Source organism: Aquarana catesbeiana, linkage group LG09 (assembly GCF_042186555.1).
Source record: "Aquarana catesbeiana isolate 2022-GZ linkage group LG09, ASM4218655v1, whole genome shotgun sequence".
NCBI lineage: Eukaryota > Metazoa > Chordata > Amphibia > Anura > Ranidae > Aquarana > Aquarana catesbeiana.
This window is the reverse complement of record NC_133332.1, coordinates 305494457-305519313: the sequence shown is the minus strand read 5'-3', so window position 1 is coordinate 305519313 and position 24857 is coordinate 305494457. Positions and strand designations below refer to the sequence as shown.

Sequence of the window (24857 nt, the reverse complement as noted above, 5' to 3'; positions counted from 1 at the left end):
CAGGACAGAGGACAGGGGGTCAGTAGGGCAGTGTACAGGGGTCAGCAGGACGGAGGACAGGGGGTCAGCAGGATGGTTGACAGGAGGTCAGCAGAACAGAGGACAGGGTCAGCAGGACAGAGGACAGGGGGTCAGTAGGGCAGTGTACAGGGGTCAGCAGGACGGAGGACAGGGGGTCAGCAGGATGGATGACAGGAGGTCAGCAGAACAGAGGACAGGGTCAGCAGGACAGAAAGTTAGCGAGCAGTGTACAGGGGTCCGCAGGGCAGGGTACAGGGGGTCAAATTCCCCCTCTTAACCAAAATCCCCCCACCCCATCTAGCACAAATTCCCTCAATCCCCCTTTCTAGCGCATATCCCCCCACCCCATTCCTCCCAAAAGGGCTTAACCCCCCCCATTACCCTTCCCAGCACAAATAACCCCCCATCCCCCTTCCACCACAAACCTCTCTTCCTACCGAAGCACAGATGGTTCTTACCTCCTCTTCTTTCCCCATTGTGGTCCCAGTACAATTCCCCCACCTGTAAGTTTCAGCACCCCCCAAACTTACAGCAGGTGGGAATATGCTACAGAGCCAGGAGGAGGTGTGCTGTGCTCTCCCTCCTCCTGTCATAACAGAGGATGACACAGGATTTCCCTTTCATCGGCTATTCATGCAGTGCTTGATTATCTTCCCCCTATGTCCTCCGAGGGTTGCCCTTCTCCCGGGAGCAGGAAATGTGGATGGGGCGGTTAATCAAACCAGGCATAGTTCAATATAGCAATCCTGAGTGACCTACTGTATGGAGGAGTGCTGATATGACAGAAGGAGCTGAGCACAGCACAGCCTGCACATCCTTCCCATTCTCTCCTCTCTGCCACTGTCACTTTTCTCTGACTTTTCACTTTAGTTCCCTGCTCAAGGCTGAATTCAGGGGTGGGGAGAGGAGCTCAGCGGTCAAGCAGAATTTCCATGGGGTGGCTGGCCTGGGAGGGGGGTCACAAGTAAATTCTGGGGGTGGGGGGGGAAAGCCCACCCCAGAACCTCCCCCCCTTGTTGGCCATGTATGTTATGTATGTTCAGCTATTGGGCCTCTTCCCACTCACACCCATAGAATAATAGTGGATGGAATACATACGTGTTTCTAAGGGCCGTTATGAAAAACTGGCTAATCCCACAATCCCCCACAGCTTTCCACACAGAGGCAGATCTCAAAACCTAAATGTGGAACAAAGATAAACTCATGAAAGGGTCTTCTTTAAATGTAGACTTTTTGATATGCACAATTAAGGAGGACCTTTAAGCTTTTATGCTCCCATTTTGTTTTACTAAATATAGCGGGTGCCCTGCGGGCCCGCATCTTTCTCCAGCCACCTCCAGGATTAACAAACACAGGCTCTCACAAGGAAGACACAATCTGTCAGCTCCTGCAGGGGAATTCCCCCCCTCTCCTCTTTTCACTGTCCAGTAAGGAGAGACACACACAGACATAGCTGATCCCTCCCCTGCTTCCTCATTGACAGGGGGAGGGAACTAATGGGACTCCAGCATTGGAGGAACAAAGCATCATGGGATGTGTAGTGCCCATTGCAAAACATCCCTTAGCTTTCTATGGGGACAAAACTACACAGACCAGCTCCTCCCAGGATAAAAGAGATTATATATATGGTGGTGGGTAGTATGTGCAGGATGGTGTCAGTAGGGCAGTGGATAGTGTCAATAAAGCAATTGACAGCGTAAATTTTTTTTTTTTTATTATTATTTTTTTTACAATTCTATTTTTGTATTTTTTTTTTTACAAACATTTAGTGAGGGCACTGGACAGTGTCAGTACAGTCAGTAGTTTTTATTTTATTTTTTATTATTTTTTACAATTTTATAAAATCATTTCACAGTGCTTAAGTTTGTGGTGGGGGGGGCTGTGGACGGGTATGGCTGGATGGTGTCAGTAGAGCAGTGGGCAGTGTCAGTAGTTTATTTATTAAATTTTTTACAATTTATTTATTTTTATATATTTTTACAATTTATGTTTTTTATACAATGCTTTCTTTTGGATGGATGGTGTCAGTGTTTTTTTTTATTTTTACAATTTAATTTTTAAATATTTATTTATTACAATTCTTGATTTTTTTTTTATCAGCCCTGTTGGGGGGCTTTGGTGATATATTAGGGGTCTAAACAGACCCCTGACATCTCCCCTTTGAGAAAGGAAAAGGGACTGAGGACAGAGCTTCCCCAGTCTCTTTCATTCATAAACTGAAGCTGCTCAGTTATGAATGGACAGAGAGTCAGTGATCAGTGACTCTGTTCATTCAGAAAAGGAAGGAGCTGGTAAATGACATATTTACCGGCTCCTTCCTCCACTCTCCATTCTGACAGATCCAGGATGAGGGGGGGGGGCGGAGGAGCACAGAAGGGAACCAGAGGAGGACCCTGTGAGTTGGCGGAGGACACGGGGGTCCAGAGATTAGGGAAATTTGATGGGCAGTCAGGGATGATCGGTGCGGCGGTGGGGGGAGTTACAATCACCAATCTCCTTGTATGGCTTTCGATGCAGCTGAAAGCCTCAGGAGGAGAAGTGGCTGTCAGCTGCTTCATTGAAAGCCACACAGGGAGATCGGTGATTGTAACTCCCATCACCGCCATACTGATTAGGACTGGGGACAGACTTGGTCCGGGCATAGTGTCCTCAGTCTGGGGACTAACCCCGGAAATCGGGGAAGTCTGGTCACCCCACTCTTGGGGTCATTCGCCATTGTGGAATCCCCTGAAAGCAGCCTGACTACAATATTGGGTTATAATGCTCTTGATCTCAGTCATTGCTCTCCAGTTATTTCACTTGAAAATATACTGTTACTGTCTGTTACTTTTCCACAGAAACCTTAAGGTAAGGACGATTCCTGTGTTTTATCATAACGTGTGTGTTTTTCATTGCTCTGCCAGGTGTGCCAGACGGGTCGAGACTGTTCTTGGGGTTGAGAGGCAGAGTACAAAACCCAGTGGAGGCTGGTGGGAGAGCACTTACCCCATCATCAACAAATTCCCCCTGCTTGGTGGTGGCCTCCCGTTCTCCATCAACGGCGGCAGCTTCCATTTCCTCCCTCCTCGGCGGCCAATCGGGAGTCTTTGCTTTTCGGCCAATCGGAAAACGGGTCTCACAAACACTTCTGATTGGCCGGATTGAGGATCAGTGTTTCAACAGCGAATATTCATTCGCTGTTGCAACACAACTGGGTGGGCTCCAGGTCACATGCTCTGCGACCTGAACCCACCGGATTTTGAAGCCTAACCTCTGGCTCTAATCAGGTGCTTCAAAAAAATCCCCTGCTGCTGTAATTCATGCGCCCGGTGACCTGAAAGGGGCCGGACGCATGAATAGGGGTTGTCCATGGCGGCCATGGATAGATTCATGAATATGCATGAATCTATCCATTACCAAATAGGGGGTGGCCTGGAGAGAGGGGGCCGCCACTGGCAGAACCAAACATACTTAAGCGGCTCCTTCAGGGGTAGTGCTATATAAATAATACTTCACAGAAGCCCTTAGTGGCTACTTGGGCATTTTGTTTCAAGCAGATCCAGATGTGTGACCCTCTATTCATGGGGATGGAGGTTTGTGCGTCTAGGGTGATGGGACCCTTATTGGAACCCCTTTTCTTTTTACATTAACTATGCTAAGCTGCACCATGTAAGTTACAGTTACAATTTGTATATGATTAAATGCTTGATGCATACTGCTGGTTGTGAACTGATGTTTTATATTGAATTTGTTATCTTGACAAATCTCCAAAAAAAAAAAATTGAAAAAAAAAAGCTTTTTTATTTCAGACTGAATTCTAACATCACCCCTCTCCAAAACACAAAAAAAGGTGAACATGTTTTCACCATCATGTTCCAGCAACTTCTCAAGTGAATAAAAAAAGTTTCTATTAATGAAAAAACTGTTTCTGTTTAACCCCTTATTAATCTTAGTTAACATTTGACAACCCTATTTAACTTTTCACTCCTCTTCTCAAATCAAGCTTAGATTTTCAAGCCTTTTTTTTTTTGTCTTTTTTTTTAGCATTCATATGTAAACTTTTTTTATTTTATTATTTTTTCATTTGTTGCATTAAAAAAAAACTACAGAACATAAAAAAGTATTTATTTTATAAGATGGGGTTTTTTTAGCAGCCAAAAAAATGTTCAAAGATTTTAATTAAAATATTTTATTGTATCAAAAGGCAATTTGACAGTTACATAAGAGTTGTAAAAAATTGTGCTCTGGCATTCACGTGAAAATGACAAAACCACCGATCAAGATAAACATACATTTATATGAAGTTTAAGTAAAATTGCATTTCATTGCCAAAAAATAATCTTCCACACAGAACCCCTACGTGTTTCAACCCTTTGTGATCTACTTCAAGAGGGCATTTTATTCTATGCAGAAAAAAAGTGGATTATTTTACATTTTGATAAAAATTTTATTAATTTTCCCATGTAATAAATCATGCAAAAAAAATGTATATTTACCAGTCAAGACGATGGAAGAGAGAAAAACATATCCTATAGCCAGAGATTTCTTTTAAAAACAGCTCATTCCAGCAATCCCAAAGACATTGGTGTGTCGTCTCCACCTCCTATGACATGGACCCTGCCCTCAAAGAACTTACAAGAGACCATTTGTTTGGACACCCTAAGAAGGAGATGGGGAGGGGAGCGAACAGGCACCTGTAGTATATCATAGTAGACTTATTCTTTACTATATTGGTTTCAATAAATGATAATAAAGACATTTTTGTTAGGAATACTTAAATCACTAGATTATATATTTTTTACTTACCGTATTTACCGGCGTATAAGGCGGCTGGGCGTATAAGACGACCCCCTAATTTTCTATTTAAAATGTTGGTTTTGTGCTATACTCACTGTATAAGATGACCCCCATGTGCAGTAATATCGTATGTTCAGAAACTACGTTGGTACCGGGTAACATGCTGTCTCACAGTATAAATACAGTATACCTCCCTGAGCCAATCACGGCGAGCTATGCATTCTATTATTGAATACAATGCCTGCTCGGATTGGCAGAGACTGTAACATCATCAGCCCACGCCTCTCACAGCCAATCCGAGCAGGCTACTGTATGTAGCCTGCTCGGATTGGCAAAGGTTGTTACTCCAATCCGAGCAGGCTCTGTATTCATTAATAGAATACATCGCTCGCCGGGATTGGCTCAGCGGTGTATACTGTATGTATACAGTATTACCGCACACTCAGCAAGCATCCGGAGGGCTTAACATCCAGCGGACGGCTGGCATATGACAACCCCAGCTTTATACCAGGTGTATAAGACGACCCCCGCTTTTTGCCCGTTTTTTTTTTACTGTAAAAGGTCGTCTTATATGCCGGAAAATACGGTATTATTTATGGCAATAATATAAATCCATATAAGTGCCATGTGACAAAAAGTGTGAAGGTGATTGAATTACAATAATCAATAATTAAATTAAATGAAAAAGAAAAAGAAATTAAATTGGATAAGTGAAAGATGATAGATGTGCTATATTGTGTATAAATTAGTGAAAACTAATGAAAATGATATAGAAGTGCTAACAATACCTTAGGCGATGTGAGCACGCATAAATGACACACAGCTGATATGATGAATCAGCAATGCAGATAAAGGAGCATAAATGACTTCCCAAGATCTGTATCTATATTAGTGAATTCAAGTGAAAGTATTAATGACTATAAAGATTACTAAAAGAAATCCAAAGTAGTATTACACTCCCCATCCTGGGACTTACTTGTGAGCAGAGTTTTCAATGTGTCTATATGTCAGCAGCTTGCTGGGATCACTACAGGATTCACAAGAGCTATTAGCGTATATATACCTCCTTAATGATTTAATAGTGTACAGGTGCCTGTCTCCCTCCCACTTCCTCCAAACACTTCCTGTAGGTCCTGATCGCCATCATGGCGCTCACCTCATGGTCTCCTCGGCATTCCGGAAGGAGTGCCCCGGAAACCTCAGTCACTTCCGTTCCAAACAAATGACGTCACGCTCACGCTCCGCCATAACGGCGCATGCACACGATGACGATTTAATGTCCGGCCGTGATCGCAGGACACCGCCGGCACGGCAATGCTTCCTCTTGTGGTGCTGATGGATTTTGCACCTGTGGGGAGGAAATGAATGGGAGAAGGCATAAGCCTCTCCCTTCCCGTACCGGGAAGTTGAAAGAGTGGCAGGATACCACTAATGGATGCGAGGAAGACACTGAATTGGGATGCTGAAAATGACTGCAAAAAAGAAAGAAAAAGCATAAATTGTAAAACATAATTTAGTATTCCATATTTATAAACAGTGCAATATTACACGATACATACAGAGAAAAATATATTGTTTAATACTCTGCATTTAGAATATATTTTACATTTATTTATTTTAGGCGTACCCAATGCCGGGCTGAGTTTTCCGTTTCTCTCCATTTTCCCATGAAATAATAATTAAAGTATTTAAAAAAAAAAACATTTTCCTATTTAATTAGTTTTGCCAGACACAAATCCTTTTAGGAAAGGGGCAAAAGTTATAGATTCATTTAGGCCAGGAAAGGTGGTGGCCTGTAATTTAAAAATCCAGCGTTGCTCATGTTGAAGCAACACTTTGTTCCAATCTCCACCTTGATCAGAAATATGTATTCTGTTGAGGGCAGCAAAAGGTGACTTTTGGCATTTGATAATGCTGGTATGAGACTACATGTCTACCCACTGGTAGATGTCTATTTCCAATTTCCATACTGTATATATGTTGAGAGATTCGACACCAAAATTGTTGTTTTGTCTTGCCTATATAATATGCCCCACATTCACAGGACATCAAAAAGACGACCCCAGATGTTTGGCAATTGGCAAAGTGCTTGGGGTTAAACATTTCGCCATTGGGAAGTAGGAAAGACGTCTCCTGATAAGGTAACAGTGTGAACATTGTCCACAGGGGAAGGAACCATATATAGAAGGACAATGTTTTTTTTTTAAATGGATTTAACCTTATATTCGCTCTGAACCAGTTTTGTCTTTAATTGAAGAAGCAGGTTTATAAGTAATCAAAGGATTAGTTGATATAAATTGCTGTATTCTCTGGTCGTCTATAAGAATAGACCATTGTTTTTTAATGTTTTCTCTAATTTCTGTATGTTGACTTGAATAACGCATAATGATCCTCATGGGGTCAAAATTAGAGTTCTTTTTAGACTTCGATTGAAATAAAAGTTTTTGACGTGACTGACCAATTGTTTTATTATAAGCCCTCCGTAGACATGAACGACTATATCCCCGGGCTAGTAATCTGTCCTGGAGTTTACCTGCATCTAGCCAAAACAAATCACTATTGGAACAGTTCCTTCGCAACCGTATACTGTCCATAAGGGATCGAGTCTTTTAAAAGGGATAGGATGAAAGCTGTCAGCATGCAATACTGTATTTTCAGCAGTACCTTTCCGATACAAAGTACTGCCTAATCTTCCTTCTGAGTCACAGATCATTTATTTTATAAACGACTTTGCATTTCTTGGTTTTAAATCGGGACGTTAAAATAAATAAATTTAAAAAAAAACAGACATGTATTTAAAGGATTTGGTCACATGCGGGGTCCTCTGGGTGGCTTTCATTGTTGTGACTCATTCGAAAACTTGCTGACTTTACTAACTGATGCAACCAGGATGGAACACTGAGAGAGGTCATCAACTGCCAACACAGATCGCTCTACAACAATAAAAACAAAATCAAATGATGAGTTAATTTTTCACGATCCAGAGAATAGATTCCATGTAACACTCATAGAAAAGAGAAATTTGACTATCTGGAATAACCATCGTCCCCGAATATGCTTCAAAACACTTTAGGCCTCTTTCACACGAACGATCCGTTCAGGTCCGCCTGTCAGTTTTTTAGGCGGACCTGAACGGACGCTCCATAGATCTCTATGGAGCGTCGGATGTCGGGGGTGACATGTCCGTTGACATTCGACCCGCTCCGATCCGAAAAAGTGTAACAGAGGAAAAACCTACTTTTCCATCCGTCTGCTGATCGGATGACAACGGACTCTACGGTCCGTCTTCATCCGATCCCCCATAGGGGAGAGCGGCGCTCTGACAGGTCCGTCGCTGCACAGTGTGCAGCGACGGACCTGTCATCTGCCTGCTCAGCGGGGATCGACGGAGCGATTCCCGGGCACGTCCGTGTGAAAGAGCCCTTACACTTCCTAAGAGATGTGATATTATAATATTATTCGTCATTAACCACAAGACTAGTAGACTGGTTTCATCATTTACATAAGAAATTATGGGTTTGGCTAGAAGGAGTAATGACATTATCAGATCTATGGGCTCTAACTTGGGTTTTCCCCAACCTTAGGAATGCTCTTAAAGCATTCCCAGATCTAAGGAAACAAACTCTTGCTAACTGGGACCAGTTTATCCATAGATTTCAGGTCTCTCAATATTTAGGCCCTATAATACCTTTTTTTAAACAATAATCTGGCATTAGACCCTGCTGAACAAGCTCTGGCCTTTGGCTCATAGTTTAAGGACACCCACTGTAGAATAGCTACAGTGATACAAAATTAACCTAGCCCTAACTCTATAGGAGCAGGTCTATTGGTCCCAGGGCTGTGGGCCATTGGTTCAAGAGACATCAGCTTTACTCATTTCTGCAATCTATTCCAAACAGATTCAAACAAAACCTATTCCACCAGAGACCCCTTTTTTTTGTCAAGATTCTTCACCTACTCCTGTAATATCTGTTACTTATTCAATCTTACAATCTCAGTCTCACACTTCTTTTCCATTATATACAGCTACCTGGGAAAAATAACTTAGTATTAACATTACCCCAGAAGAATAGAATATATGTTTAATCCTATATAACAGATTGCCCCTAGCCAACAGAGCACAAGAGAAGACTTTTAAGTTGATTACCAGATCAATATGAAATTTGTCCAGAAACTCTGAATCATATCTGTACCACTGTACCTGATACCTGTTGGTATTGCCATAGAGTCAAGGGGACTATGACCCGTATTAGGTCTTCCTATTAAACATTTTTTGGGTAAGGATTAATAATTTGTTCCATGGGTTAACACCTAAAGTAGTATTATTCTTTATCTTTCAGCTAAAAAAGATATCTTTAGGCGCTTCCTTTCAGCAGCAAAAGCTGTATTTCATTAACTTTGGAAGTCTACTGTGATACCATCAATGATCGATTGGGTGTTGGAATTAGATGCCATTTGTGATCTTGAATGTTTGTTGTCATTGCAAAATGATAAAACAGAAGTTTTAAAACACATGGACCCCATGGCTTTTCTTTACTAGGTCCTGGATGAGAGATGTGTGTCCCCACTGTTTGGGCTATGGTATCTTTAAGGGGGATAATTTGAGAACAGTTGGGAGTACTCAGGCATTCTCACCTATGACGGTGAAGGATTCCAATTATAAAGGGAAAAGATTGTTAAAGTGTAATTAAGGAAAAACTTTTTTTTTTTCACTTTGAACAGAATAAGGGAGGGTTATAACCCCGGTCAGATTTTATTTTTCTCCCACTCTCGCAGATTATTTCTTCCCCCATTTGGGAGATTTACCTTCACTCCTTCTCTAATAGCTAAACAGGAAGTGGGAAGAAATCACTGAAAATAAAGGGAATTCCTTGAGGACCCCCAGGTCACCAGGACTAGTGTCCCTATTGAAAGATTTCCCCTCTAATTCTTTTCACTTCCTTTCCTATAGCCAAAACAATAAGTGAGAGGAAATGCATCCAAAGTGAGGAAATCACTGGTTGTCACCAAGGTCACCATAACTAGTGTCTCCAATGGAAGATTTCCTCTCTATTTCTTTTGTGGAAACAACCCAAAATGTAGCATTTTCTTTTACATTCACTAAAAAGTGGTAAAAACACAACAAATAGAGAAGGTGAATCTCCCAAATGAGGATAAAGATAGCAATAAAACCTGACAAGGGTTTAAATCCCTCTCCTATCCAAAACATAAAAATGTTCTGCCTTTAGTTATACTTTAAAGTGGTCGTAAACCTCAGACATAAAATATGAATGAAGCACATCCTTCTATAGTGTGTACTTGCCTATATCCAAAGCTATCAGCATGAGTTGGTTTTGAAAGGTTTTCCAACACCAAGAGGTAAAATAGTGATGGGGAGGAGAGATACAGCACACAACCTGTGGCTGATATGCTCAGATTTACACGTTTCCCCTGTACCGTGTGACGGTGGGGGGGTCTCTCTTCCCTCCAGTCAGGACTCAGAGTTGTCCTCACTGAGATTTGCACTTTGAGACTTCAGATCCTCGCTCCCTGCTTTTCACTGCTTTTCAGAGATGAGAGATCCTCTGTAAATTCTGGACCTTTAATGGTTGTAGAGGACAGATGGCAGAAGATAAACATGTACAAATTATGTAGGAGGATTTGGGTCATCTCTGTGTATTACTTGATGCTAGCTCTGTCACTGGGCATATGTGAGGGTTTTCAACCACTTCAGGTCACTATATGGGATCCAGAATTTAGAGTCTCTTTCCCACCCAAAGTCTCTCCGAGTCTCTGAATTCCAGATCCCATATAAGGACCTAACAATTGTGGAAAACTGTAAACCTGTTTATCTTAATAGCTGGAATCCCTCACCCTTCATGGGTGAGAACCCCTGAGTAGGGCTGAAACAACTAATCGATTAATCGACAACTAATCGATTATGAAATTAATCGATTACTATTTTCATAATCGATTAATCGGCCAGTAAAATAGTGGGGTTAAAAAAATAAAATGAGCCCTTTATAGTACAAAAAGAGCAAATCGCTACTGTAAATATTACTTTCACCGTTCTACAGTAAAAAAAATGAACCCCTTACAGTTGCGATTATTTGCTTTTTTTGTACTAATAAAGGGCTCATTTTAGTTTCTTTTAACCCCATTATGTTACTAAACGTCTTAGACCTGGTTCACATCTATGTGTTTTTTGGTGCTTTTTGCAGAAACACTACAGTTAATTTAACATGGTTTCCTATGGGACACGTTCACATCTATGCTTTTTTTCAGCCGCTGCGTATTTGGAAAGGGTCAAGGACTTTTTTTTTTTCTTAATGCAAAATGGTGCTTTTTAGGTTCAATATACTTCAATGGAGAAGCTGCAGAAAAGCATGTAATGCGTTTTTGCAGCAATTTGTATTTTTTAATCTGCCCAACAACAAATTGGCCAAAAAACAGTATTTCTCTTCTAATAGTGTATACAGTATATCTCCTCTAATAGTGAATATACAGTATATCTCTTCTGTCTATTATTCTCAGAGTGGATTCAATATTTTGCTCCCTAACCATATAGTTGGTTGTTTATATTTACCACTGCATAGAAATATTTAAGAATGAATTGCCTTTTTTTTTAAACTTTACATATTAACTAAATTATACACCACACTTTTTTTTTAAGGTTATTAACCGATTAATCGATTAATCGAAACAATAATCGGCCAACTAATCGATTATGAAAATAATCGTTAGTTGCAGCCCTACCCCTGAGTACTCCAAACTGTACTCAAATGATCCCCCTATTGGTTAGGTGGTATAGGGTTCCTGCCTTAATGAACAAATTCTACCCACAAATGTCTAAGTTATACTGGCAATGTAATAAAAAGACTGGGACATTACTACACATTTTTTGGCAGTGCCCTTCAATTACAGCATTCTGGAAGAATGTGGGGGGGATGATTAAAAAATTGTCATTTGTTGACCTTGGTTCGGACCCCTTGGGCTATCTCTTGCATTTAAATGAACAACCCCTTCACCACTATAGAAAGACGTTGTTAGCGCAAATGCTGCATGCTGCCTGGGCTTGTATTCCAGACATGTGGAAGTCCACGACTACACCTTCTCTGAAAAAATGGTTTTCTAGGATAGACGAAATAAGGACAATGGAATTTTTGACAGGGTCTCTCTATGGTAGAGAGGAGGAGTGTAGGGATACCTGGCGGCCATGGACGACCTTTTCGTGCACCCCTCAATATGTTGATTGCATTTCCGTATAGGTTGGGAGGGTTTGGGATTCATAAGGATGAGCTGGGCCCTGATGCGGGAACTCTGGAAGGGGGGGGGGGGGGGGGCAGCGAAGGTTCTGAGTTTGAGTTAGTTATATTTAATCTCTTTTTCTCCTTTTTTTTTTTTTCTCTCTTTTTCTCAGTTTTTTAGTAGATTTTGTCTCCGGACCCCCCATTGATGGGGTCAGGAGAAAGGTTTCTCATTTTAAATTAGTTAAGTTTAGGTATAAGCATATAGGTTAACAATTGCAGTAATCGATGCATATCGACATATTTTCGAGGTTATTATTTCATTCGAAGTGAATTTGCATTAAGGTGGCGTATTAATTTATATTCTGTATTAATCTCCTATCTCTAGTTTATATCTTTAGTTTATAAAGTTAATAAGTGTCAGTGTTGGCCTATTAAATGTATATGCTTATCAAAGTTGGTTTTGTAATAGGTTTATTTCTTTGTTTGTCTTCTTTTTCTACATAATGTTTATATTTGGAAAAATCTTTGAATAAAGAGTTATACGTAAAAAAAAAAAAAAAAAATGATCCCCCTTAAAAGGAACCATAACGTGGGGACACATATCTCCCATCCAGGACTCATTCCCAGCATCATGTACAGTGGAAAACTAGACTACAGCTATACAATCCATAACAAGACCATAACCCATCCACAGCCGAATACTAACAGCCAAGAAGAATAATGATGATAAAACAGTTGGAATAAAACGCACTACTTACATAGCACAAGTATATGATGCACAATAATACAAAAAATACAGGGATGGCAATCCAATCAGTCCAGTTGGTTGGCAGTTGACTTTCTATAATGATAAAAAGCATATACAGTATAATGGTCAGGGCAGCAGTAAAACACTATTTCGTTCTGCAAATCACAGTGATAAAACAGAGCAAAATATCTCTAAGGATTACCACAGGTATACAAGGCAGAGCTATGTGATCTCTATATACTTTCCAAAGTTGTAACTTTCACTTTTGAAATGTAATGCCTCCCATAGACATGAGATGACAGTTGCACGTCTTAATGTTCTTTTGTCTATATTCAAAGGAAAAGTTGCTCTTATTCAGGACCCCTCAACCCCATGCTCCTCAGGGGCAGGGCCAGATTTTCCATGTCATCACCTAATATACCAAATATTTCCCAAGCCACACCTTGGTCACAGTGCTCTTCCAATCTTTAATTAATAAACAAATGTATTTTCCTCTGCTGATAGAAACCCTGACACTTCTCAAATATAACTGTGCTTAGTACCAAGAGTGCATCAAACACACAGGCTGGATAAATAGTCACATGTTCATCTAATGATCAGGCTGTTTAAACATTCCATAATGACAGTCTCTATTACACTAAACAGAAGTTGTATGCACAGTGTTATTATCAAAGTGTAAATGGAGTTGTGCAAGGTTTTCTATTCTGCAGTTTCACTTTTATTTGAAAAGTGAAACATGTTAGGTTTGGATGATTTTTATTTTGGGAGCACCTTCTGACTTTATTATTTAGGTTCACATGATCTTTTTCTTGTCCTGACATGCTCTTTCTCCCACCCCCCCCTCCCCCCCCTTCATCATTGTGGGGTGTGATGTGCCTTGTGCCACCAATGCAGTCTTAGCTAATGGTGGATATGGTCAGGGCCATCTTTAACACGGGACAAAAGGGGCAGCTGCCCTGGGCCCTGTCATTGTTGTGGTACCCAAAACAGCTGCCCCTTGATCCCTGCACTGCCCCCAAATAGTTGATAAGTGGATTCAGGAGGGTCCAAGAATATGTTTGCCCAGGGTCCAATCAATATTAAAGATGGCCCTGGATATGGTGAAATATGGGGCTTGTCCATCAGCGGTTATCTGTGTCCACGTGGATTAGTGTACCCGTATTACATATCTGAGAGATAGACATCACCTTATGAGCATATCTGCTATATTCATTTACATACCTTTTACGATTTATAATAAGGCCCCTTTCACATGAGCTTTCCGATCAGGTCCGCCTGTCAGTTTTTCAGGCGGACCTGATCGGACACTCCATTCACCCCTATGGAGCAGCGGATGTCTGCAGTGACATGTCCGCTGACACTCGCTGCTATCCCATCCTGTCCGTGAAATCCAGATGGATGGAGACCCTATTTTCCATTCGTCTGACCGATTGGATCGGATGAAAATGCACAGGCGGTCTGCTTTCATCCGATGTCCCCATAGACTAGAGCGGGACTCCGGCAAGTCTGTTTTGGCACAGTGAGCGGAAACAGACCTGTCATCCGTCTGCTCAGCGGGGATCAGCAGATCGATCCCCCTCTGAGCAAAGCAAAGTCCACCAGGCGGACCACCCGTGTGAAAGTTTTAGACAAGTGGCATTTTGGTGCGCAAGGTAGCGCACCCTCATCTAGTCTGTCTCTCTCTCTCTCTCTCTCTCTCTCTCTCTCTCTCTCTCTCTCTCTCTCTCTCTCTCTCTCTCTCTCTCTCTCTCTCTCTCTCTCTCTCTCTCTCTCTCTCTCTCTCTCTCTCTCTCTCTCCATGCAATCTGATTCTGGTGTGGACCAAAACAATACAGTCTGTATGGCTGAACATCGCACAGACATCACATGTGATTTGCACAGCAGTTCAATGCGAATCACATGCAATGTCGCACAGTGCACCAATGTTAACCCAGCCTGAAAAACGATTATAAAAAAAAAGTGCATAAACTCGGGTTACAGCTTATACACGAGTTTACAAGCAGTTACAAGCATTTGGCGTTTGGAATGCCAGTAAACTACCGTCCCGAATGCGATTTATCTGCTTTCAAAAAAATACCAGTAAACTCAACTGCCTCTAAGGCCCCTTTCACACTGAGGCGGTTTGCAGGCGTTATTGCGCTAAAAATACAGCCTGCAAACCGCCCCTAAACAGCCTCCGCTGTTTGTTCAGTGTGAAAGCCCGAGGGCTTTCACACTGAAGCGGTGCGCTGGCAGGATGGTGAAAAAAGTCCTGCAAACAGCTTCTTTGGAGCGGGGAAGGAGCGGTGTATTCACCGCTCCTAAACCGCTCCTGCCCATTGAAATCAATGGGACAGCGCGGATTTACCGCGGCAATACCGCGGCTATAGCCGCGCTGTACGAGGGATTTTAACCCTTTTTCGGCCGCCAGCGGGGGTTAAAACCACACCGCAAGCGGCCGAATACAGCTGCAAGAACGACGGTACAGCAGCGCTAAAAATAGCGCTGTTGTACCGCCGATGCCCCCACCGCCCCAGTGTGAAAGGGGCCTAAATGACTATAAGCAACCTTTTATCAGATGCAGTGTAAATGAGGCCTTAGCATAGGCGTGCGCACAGGGTGTGCCAGGTGTGCCTGGGCACACCCTAATTGCCTTGTGTGGTGCATATTCCCCCCCTGTTTAGACCACTGATATTTCATCCCCCCAAAAAATGTTACACAAGCTAAAAATTTTTGGGAAAAGAAAATTAACAAAATTACACTGTCCACTGCCCTACTGACACCATCAGTACATATACACATGCATATGTATTTGAGCTTTGGGGTGCACACCCTAATGCAAGAGGCTGTGCACACCTATGGGCCTTAGCAATTTAGATTGAGACTTCCTGTAATTATCATGTTTATAGGTCAATTTGGACTATTACAGGAAATGTACTGTCTTTTATAATGGGGACAAACAAACATCACTGTGTTAATGCTGAATCATACACTGAATCATACATTTATGGTAATTTCTTTATATGTTGCCTATATCCTCCACTTTAGCCAGAACATAAGCAACATATTACTAGGCAAAGCTTTGAGGACATCTAGTGGTAGACTAGAAAAATGTCGCAAAAGCATAAAGTTTCCTGCAATTGACTGGTAAAGCAGTCTGGAAGCATTTGATCTAATCTTATGATTAATGTGGTATTCAAATCAAAAGCAAAAATGTATTATTTTGCAAATTACCAATTCTTAGATGTGGTGACTGCATTGGTTTTATTTTTTTAGGATTTATTTTCATCTGGTGATTCTGCCAGATTGTAAATTTAACACTATCCTCTTCCCAGACCAGGGACGGATCCGGGGAGGGGGGGCGCGACAGGGCAATTGACCCCCCCTAAGAATGCGGGTGAGTGATTTTGCGGGCGGTGCAGCCCCGCGGGTGAAAGAGTGTGCAGGTCCACGGGCGGTGCGGTTCCGCAGGTGAGAGAGATCCGTGGGCGGTGCAGTTCCGAGGGTGAGAGAGATCCGCGGGCGGCGCGGTTCCGAGGGTGAGAGAGATCCGCGGGCGGTGCGGTTCCGAGGGTGAGAGAGAACCGCGGGCGGTGTGGTTCCGCGGGTGAGAGAGATCCGCGGGCGGTGCGGTTCCGCGGGTGAGAGAGATCCGCGGGCGGTGCGGTTCCGCAGGTGAGAGAGAACCGTGGGCGGTGCGGTTCCGAGGGTGAGAGAGATCCGTGGGTGGTGCGGTTCCGAGGGTGAGAGAGAACCGCGGGCGGTGCGGTTCCGCGGGTGAGAGAGAACCGCGGGCGGTGCGGTTCCGAGGGTGAGAGAGATCCGCGGGCGGTGCGGTTCCGAGGGTGAGAGAGATCCGTGGGCGGTGCGGTTCCGAGGGTGAGAGAGAACCGCGGGCAGTGCGGTTCCAAGGGTGAGAGAGATCTGCGGGCGAGAGAGGTCCGTGGGCGGTGCGGTTCTGCGGGTGAGAGAGATCTGCAGGCGGTGCGGCTCCACGGGCGAGAGAGTGTGCGGATCCGCGGGCGACCCGGGCTGGCGGCAGGCTCGGTTGGTGAGCAGGCGGGAGGTTTGGCGGGCGGGTGAGAGAGCGGGCAAACAGCTGGGCGGCTCAGTGGGTATCCCTGCCAAAGGATTAAAACTTCTGTGTGAATATGCAGGAAGTTTAACTACTTAAAGTCTAAACCTTTTTCTGACACTTGTTTCTTACAGTTAAAATCTGATTTTTTTGCTAGAAAATTACTTGGAACCCCCAAACATTTTATATATATATATATTTAGCAGAGACCCTAGGGCAGGCATGTCCAAAGTCCGGCCCGCGGGCCAATCGCGGCCCGCGGTCCGGTTTCGGACGGCCCGCCTGGTAATTTTGACATATATATCTTTTGTGGCCCCCAACGAATCCCCGAGCGCCGGGGGCCATAAAAGATAGATATGCTGGCTGCCTTGGAGGGGGCGGGACAAGCGCCGTACAGGATACAGGAGAATTTCCTGTTTACACGGCGTCCTGTGTAAAAGGAAGTCCCGTCTCCTGCGCTGCCATTGGACAATTGTTTTGTCCATCATAGGAGGCGGGACTTTCAATTAAAGAGGCCGCCGTGTAAACAGGAATTTCTCCTGTATATCTGTTGGCGCTCGTCCCGCCCCCTCCCTGTCTCCTCCAAGGCTGCAGATGGACATGAATCAGGCTGCACTGACAGCAATGGTGAGTCTGCATTCATGTCAATGTGGTGGGGGCTGCCGTATTTATGTCAATGTGGTGGGGGCTGCATTCATGTGAATGTGGGGGCTGCATTCATGTGAATGTGGTGGGGGCTGCATTCATGTCAATACGGTGGGGGCTGCATTCATGTGAATGTGGGGGCTGCATTCATGTGAATGTGGTGGGGGCTGCATTCATGTGAATGTGGGGGCTGCATTCATGTGAATGTGGTGGGGGCTGCATTCATGTGAATGTGGTGGGGGCTGCATTCATGTGAATGTGGTGGGGGCTGCATTCATGTCAATACGGTGGGGGCTGCATTCATGTCAATACGGTGGGGGCTGCATTCATGTGAATGTGGGGGCTGCATTCATGTGAATGTGGTGGGGGCTGCATTCATGTGAATGTGGTGGGGGCTGCATTCATGTGAATGTGGTGGGGGCTGCATTCATGTGAATGTGGTGGGGGCTGCATTCATGTCAATACGGTGGGGGCTGCATTCATGTCAATACGGTGGGGGCTGCATTCATGTGAATGTGGTGGGGGCTGCATTCATGTCAATACGGTGGGGGCTGCATTCATGTGAATGTGGTGGGGGCTGCATTCATGTCAATACGGTGGGGGCTGCATTCATGTCAATACGGTGGGGGCTGCATTCATGTCAATACGGTGGGGGCTGCATTCATGTCAATACGGTGGGGGCTGCATTCATGTCAATACGGTGGGGGCTGCATTCATGTCAATACGGTGGGGGCTGCATTCATGTGAATGTGGTGGGGGCTGCATTCATGTCAATACGGTGGGGGCTGCATTCATGTCAATACGGTGGGGGCTGCATTCATGTCAATACGGTGGGGGCTGCATTCATGTGAATGTGGTGGGGGCTGCATTCATGTCAATACGGTGGGGGCTGCATTCATGTCAATACGGTGGGGGCTGCATTCATGTTAATGTGGTGGGGGCTGCATTCATGTTAATGTGGTGGGGGCTGCATTCATGTCAATACGGTGGGGGCTGCATTCATGTCAATACAGTGGGGGCCACATTCATGGCAATGGAGTGGGGGCCGCAGATGGGCACTGATTAGGCTGCATTGATGGGCACTGACCCTTATTTTGCTTCACAGTTCTTTATTTAAAATTTAAGATTTTTTTTCCTGAAACTTCATTTTTAAAGTGAAGGTGCGTGTTATAAGCAGATTAAATCCGGTATATCCAAATAACACGCCCAAGCTCATCTATTCACCACACACAGCACAAAGGCAAGAGAATTCTTGTTGGGCCGTGTATTAGTGCTCGGATGGACACACTTAGACCAAATTTTAATGGTTTAAGAATGTCAGGCAAAATGGTCGGCCCTCAAGCATGTTCTATTCATCAAATCTGGCCCTCTTGGAAAAAAGATTGGACACCCCTGCCCTAGGGGATAAAAAAGGCGATTGTTGCAATATTTTATGTCACATTGTATTTGCACAGTGGTCTTTCAAACGCAATTTTTGGGGAAAAATAAACTTCAATGAATAAAAAAAAAAAAAAAATGAAACAGTAAAGTTAGCCCAATTATTTTGTTTAATGTGAAAGATGATGTTACGCCGTAAGAATCGTGATCTATCTTCTAAGCAAAAAAAAAAAACATGATTCTCATTTTAGCCAGAATCGTGCAGCTCTAATCTAGTCTTTTGTGCGTAGGATCATTCGGCTCTCCCTCCGATTTAACTTCTACATACACTGCAGATTCATCAATGGTGTAGAGTAGACAATGTAACGGCAGATGCACTGTCCCTGCTTAATTACTGTTTTTCCAGCAGGTCCCAGATGCCGGCGCCACTCCAGCACCGCACTTTCTTCAATTAATGATGGACTAGATACCCACTGGGCCATCGTGGCAGCTTTGACTGACAAATCAGTGAACACCAGGAAGGTACATCACAGCCTGGAATGTTTTCCAGACCTTCCAGGCATAGTATCCTGAGGTTGATGGCTACAGCGTTCAGTATTTACTAGCGTTCACTGCTTTTTGCCACTCTCAGCTTAAGCTGGTCCATGGCACCATTAGGGCATATTTAGCAGGCATTCAGCACTTTTTGTCTTTACGGGACCCCAGCAGGCCATCCATTTTTTCAGCACACCCCATTAAAGCTATCCTCAAAGGGATTCAGAAGAGTAGCCCTCCTGCTGTAGCTAGCAGGCTGCCCATTACGGGGCAAATATTCCGGGGCATGTCTGATTTACTTGCCAGGTCTCCCTTTGGGTTGTTGCCTAGCTTAGTGCTTAGGGCGGCTATGTATCTGCCATTTTATGGTTTCTTGAGACCTGGGGAGTTTATTTTTTCTGGACTAGGATTCAGTATTCTTTTGGCCAATCAGGTAGTCAGGTTCTCCGACTACTTTCAGTTGCCTCTGCATACTTGCAAGACGCAGCAGCTGGGAGTCGGCACCGTCATTAGGTTTTTTAAGACCAATAATGCATGGTGCCCGGTTTTGGTCTTAGACCAGCTTGTAAGGGCAACAGCGGACAGGCCTAGGGACAGTCCACTATTGCCTTTCCCTAGTGCTCCCCCCTCTATAGCTCAGTTCATACATCATTGCAGCACCCGTCTGGCCAATTTGGGTTTGGATCCCAAGGCGTATTCGGGCCATTCTTTCAGAATTGGGGCAGCTTCTCACCAAGGGGTCTTGGTTCATGTGATCAAAAAATTAGGTGGATGGAAGTCATCTTGCTTCTCTAGATATATCCCGGATCCTCTGGTCGAGATGTCACAGGTGTTTGTTGTTTTGACTGATTATTACATTTCAGTTTTGCAATAAATTTTTGATAGCTTCATCCTACTGTCTTTATTTTTGCCCCCTTTTAGGCATACTGACTACGGCACACCCCAGGTCTATTTTCCGTAGCTTCTTCCATTCCTAAAACAATCCATAAGGAGACTCCGAGTACAAGTGTAAGGCTGACCGCAGGTCAGCCTGTGTTTGTGGGAGGAGTCGGGCTGCACAAAGCTTCCCCTCTGTCCCTCCTTCCCTATCAACCATGGCTCACGTATCCCACCCACCCATTCCCCTTCTTTCTTTTACTTTCCTTCTTAATCGTACTTGGGTCTGCCCCCTTTTAGGCATACTGACCACATGACTACGGCACACCCCAGGTCTATGTCATGTCACATCATACAGGGACTGTGCGGTCACTGCAGGACTACATCTCCCAGCATGTCACATCATACAGGGACTGTGCGGTCACTGCAGGACTACATCTCCCAGCATGTCACGTCATACAGGGACTGTGCGGTCACTGCAGGACTACATCTCCCAGCATGTCACGTCATACAGGGACTGTGCGGTCACTGCAGGACTACATCTCCCAGCATGTCACATCATACAGGGACTGTGCGGTCACTGCAGGACTACATCTCCCAGCATGTCACGTCATACAGGGACTGTGCGGTCACTGCAGAACTACATCTCCCAGCATGTCACATCATACAGGGACTGTGCGGTCACTGCAGGACTACATCTCCCAGCATGTCATATCATACAGGGACTGTGCGGTCACTGCAGGACTACATCTCCCAGCATGTCACGTCATACAGGGACTGTGCGGTCACTGCAGGACTACATCTCCCAGCATGTCACGTCATACAGGGACTGTGCGGTCACTGCAGGACTACATCTCCCAGCATGTCACATCACACAGGGACTGTGCGGTCACTGCAGGACTACATCTCCCAGCATGTCACATCACACAGGGACTGTGCGGTCACTGCAGGACTACATCTCCCAGCATGTCACGTCATACAGGGACTGTGCGGTCACTGCAGGACTACATCTCCCAGCATGTCACATCATACAGGGACTGTGCGGTCACTGCAGGACTACATCTCCCAGCATGTCACATCACACAGGGACTGTGCGGTCACTGCAGGACTACATCTCCCAGCATGTCACATCACACAGGGACTGTGCGGTCACTGCAGGACTACATCTCCCAGCATGTCACATCATACAGGGACTGTGCGGTCACTGCAGGACTACATCTCCCAGCATGTCACATCATACAGGGACTGTGCGGTCACTGCAGGACTACATCTCCCAGCATGTCACGTCATACAGGGACTGTGCGGTCACTGCAGAACTACATCTCCCAGCATGTCACATCATACAGGGACTGTGCGGTCACTGCAGGACTACATCTCCCAGCATGTCATATCATACAGGGACTGTGCGGTCACTGCAGGACTACATCTCCCAGCATGTCACGTCATACAGGGACTGTGCGGTCACTGCAGGACTACATCTCCCAGCATGTCACATCACACAGGGACTGTGCGGTCACTGCAGGACTACATCTCCCAGCATGTCACATCACACAGGGACTGTGCGGTCACTGCAGGACTACATCTCCCAGCATGTCACGTCATACAGGGACTGTGCGGTCACTGCAGGACTACATCTCCCAGCATGTCACATCACACAGGGACTGTGCGGTCACTGCAGGACTACATCTCCCAGCATGTCACATCACACAGGGACTGTGCGGTCACTGCAGGACTACATCTCCCAGCATGTCACATCATACAGGGACTGTGCGGTCACTGCAGGACTACATCTCCCAGCATGTCACGTCATACAGGGACTGTGCGGTCACTGCAGAACTACATCCCCCAGCATGTCACATCATACAGGGACTGTGCGGTCACTGCAGGACTACATCTCCCAGCATGTCATATCATACAGGGACTGTGCGGTCACTGCAGGACTACATCTCCCAGCATGTCACGTCATACAGGGACTGTGCGGTCACTGCAGGACTACATCTCCCAGCATGTCACATCACACAGGGACTGTGCGGTCACTGCAGGACTACATCTCCCAGCATGTCACATCACACAGGGACTGTGCGGTCACTGCAGGACTACATCTCCCAGCATGTCACGTCACACGGGGACTGTGCGGTCACTGCAGGACTACATCTCCCAGCATGTCACTTCATACAGGGACTGTGCGGTCACTGCAGGACTACATCTCCCAGCATGTCACTTCATACAGGGACTGTGCGGTCACTGCAGGACTACATCTCCCAGCATGTCACATCACACAGGGACTGTGCGGTCACTGCAGGACTACATCTCCCAGCATGTCACATCATACAAGGACTGTTTCAGCAATAGGACAGAACACTGACACATTACCGGCAATGACCCCGCACACCAGCACTCCTTGCAGCACACACATCGCCAGTAACGCCATGGTTGTAGTTTCAGGTTCCCGGAATCCTGACGTCACAAAGCTCCGCCACCTCCCCCCCCAGTATGGGAATCTCAGCAACTGGTGCAGTATACAGAACACAGCTGATCTTCTAATGTTTATTTTTCTAGACAGGAACACGTAAAGGGACCTTCCCTGTATACAATGCTCAGTCTGAGTGTATGGAAACTCCAACAATACTTTCCTCTTATTTACTCCCTTTTGGTCTCTGTAAATATACCATTGACAGTGTTTTATTATATCTGTTCAACAAGTGTAGATATGAGATCCCTGCATGAGATCCTTGCATGAGATCCCTGTATGAGATCCTTGCATGAGATCCCTGTATGAGATCCTTGCATGAGATCCCTGTATGAGATCCCTGTATGAGATCCTTGCATGAGATCCCTGTATGAGATCCTTGCATGAGATCTCTGCATGAGATCCCTGTATGAGATCCCTGTATGAGATCCCTGCATGAGATCTCTGCATGAGATCCCTGTATGAGATCCCTGTATGAGATCTCTGCATGAGATCCCTGTATGAGATCCTTGCATGAGATCTCTGCATGAGATCCCTGTATGAGATCCTTGCATGAGATCCCTGTATGAGATCCCTGTATGAGATCCTTGCATGAGATCCCTGTATGAGATCCCTGTATGAGATCCTTGCATGAGATCCCTGTATGAGATCCTTGCATGAGATCCCTGTATGAGATCCTTGCATGAGATCCCTGTATGAGATCCCTGTATGAGATCCTTGCATGAAATCCCTGCATGAGATCCCTGTATGAGATCCCTGCTCCTCCAGCCAGAAATCTTGTGATCTCTCTGTAGTTCACTCCCTTAGGAGCTGCTAATTTAATACGTTTTTATTGGAGCTAAAATATTTCAATCGTGGGGTATCTCCAGCACTCTGGTGCACCCTTAAGACAAATAAACCACACAAATTGAAATTGTCATTAAATATATTGAACATTATTTTAGACAATACAGTGCCTTGAAAAAGTATTCATACCCCTTGAAATTTTCCACATTTTGTCATGTTACAATCAAAACATAAATGTATTTTATTGGGATTTTATGTGATAGACCAACACAAAGTGGCACATAATTGTGAAGTGGAAGGAAAATGATAAATGGTTTTCAATATTTTTTACAAATAAATATGTGAAAAGTGTGGGGTACATTTGTATTCAGCCCTCTTTAGGGCTCTTTCACACGGGGCGGATCAGTGATGATCCGCCCCGTGAACACCCGCTGGCTCAGCGGGGATCGCTCCGCCGATCCCCGCTGAGCAGAAAGATGACAGGTCCATCGCTGCACGCTGTGCAGCTACGGACCTGTCAGAGCGCCGCTCTCCCCTATGGGGGATCGGATGATGACGGACCGTAGTGTCCGTTGTCACCCGATCCGATCCGAAAATGGATGGAAAAGTAGGTTTTTCCTCCGTTACACTTTTCGGATCGGAGCGGCGTCGGATGTCAGCGGACATGTCACCGCTGACATCCGACGCTCCATAGGGATACATGTATGTCCGTTTTTCATCCGAAAACGGAAGGATGAAAAACGGACATACGGATCCCCCGTGTGAAAGAGCCCAACTCTGATACCCCTAACTAAAATCTAGTGGAACCAATTGCCTTCAGAAGTCACCTAATTAGTAAATAGAACCCACCTGTGTGTAATTTAAAGGGATTGTAAAGTCTTGTTAAAAAAAAAATAAATAAAAAAAAATAGCAAACATGTTCTACTTACCTGCCCTGTGCGGTTGGTTTTGCACAGAGCAGCCCAGATCCTCCTCTTCTCAGGTCCCTCTTTGCTGCTCCTGGCCCCTCCCTCCTGTCGAGTTCCCCCACAGCAGGCAGCACAGCCCTCCATATATTTTGTAGACTTCTCAACTGACATCCACAAGGATACAAAATACCAAAATACAAGGAAGCTGCTTAGACTTTCACCCTTAGTGCAGGTTCACACAGGCGCGGCACGACTTGCAGGTCGCCTCAGCGAGGCGACCTGCAAACGACTTCCGAGGCGACTTGCAAAACGACTTCTGCATAGAAGTCTATGTAAGTCGGCCCCAAAGTAGTACAGGAACCTTTTTCTAAGTCGGAGCGACTTGCGTCGCTCCTATTAGAACGGTTCCGTAGCACAGAACGGGAGGCGACTT

The 24857-nt window shown here is 44.8% G+C and overlaps 1 long non-coding RNA gene across 1 annotated transcript; it reads right to left on the bottom strand.

The window, feature by feature from the left end:
- Nucleotides 1-4173: 4173 nt before the first annotated feature.
- LOC141108697 (uncharacterized) lies at nt 4174-22790 on the bottom strand. Its single transcript, XR_012236108.1, has 3 exons — nt 22634-22790; nt 12785-12867; nt 4174-7730 (listed from the first exon to the last, which is right to left on the bottom strand). It is a non-coding gene; the product is annotated as an uncharacterized lncRNA (long non-coding RNA).
- Between the last annotated feature and the right edge of the window lie 2067 nt (nt 22791-24857).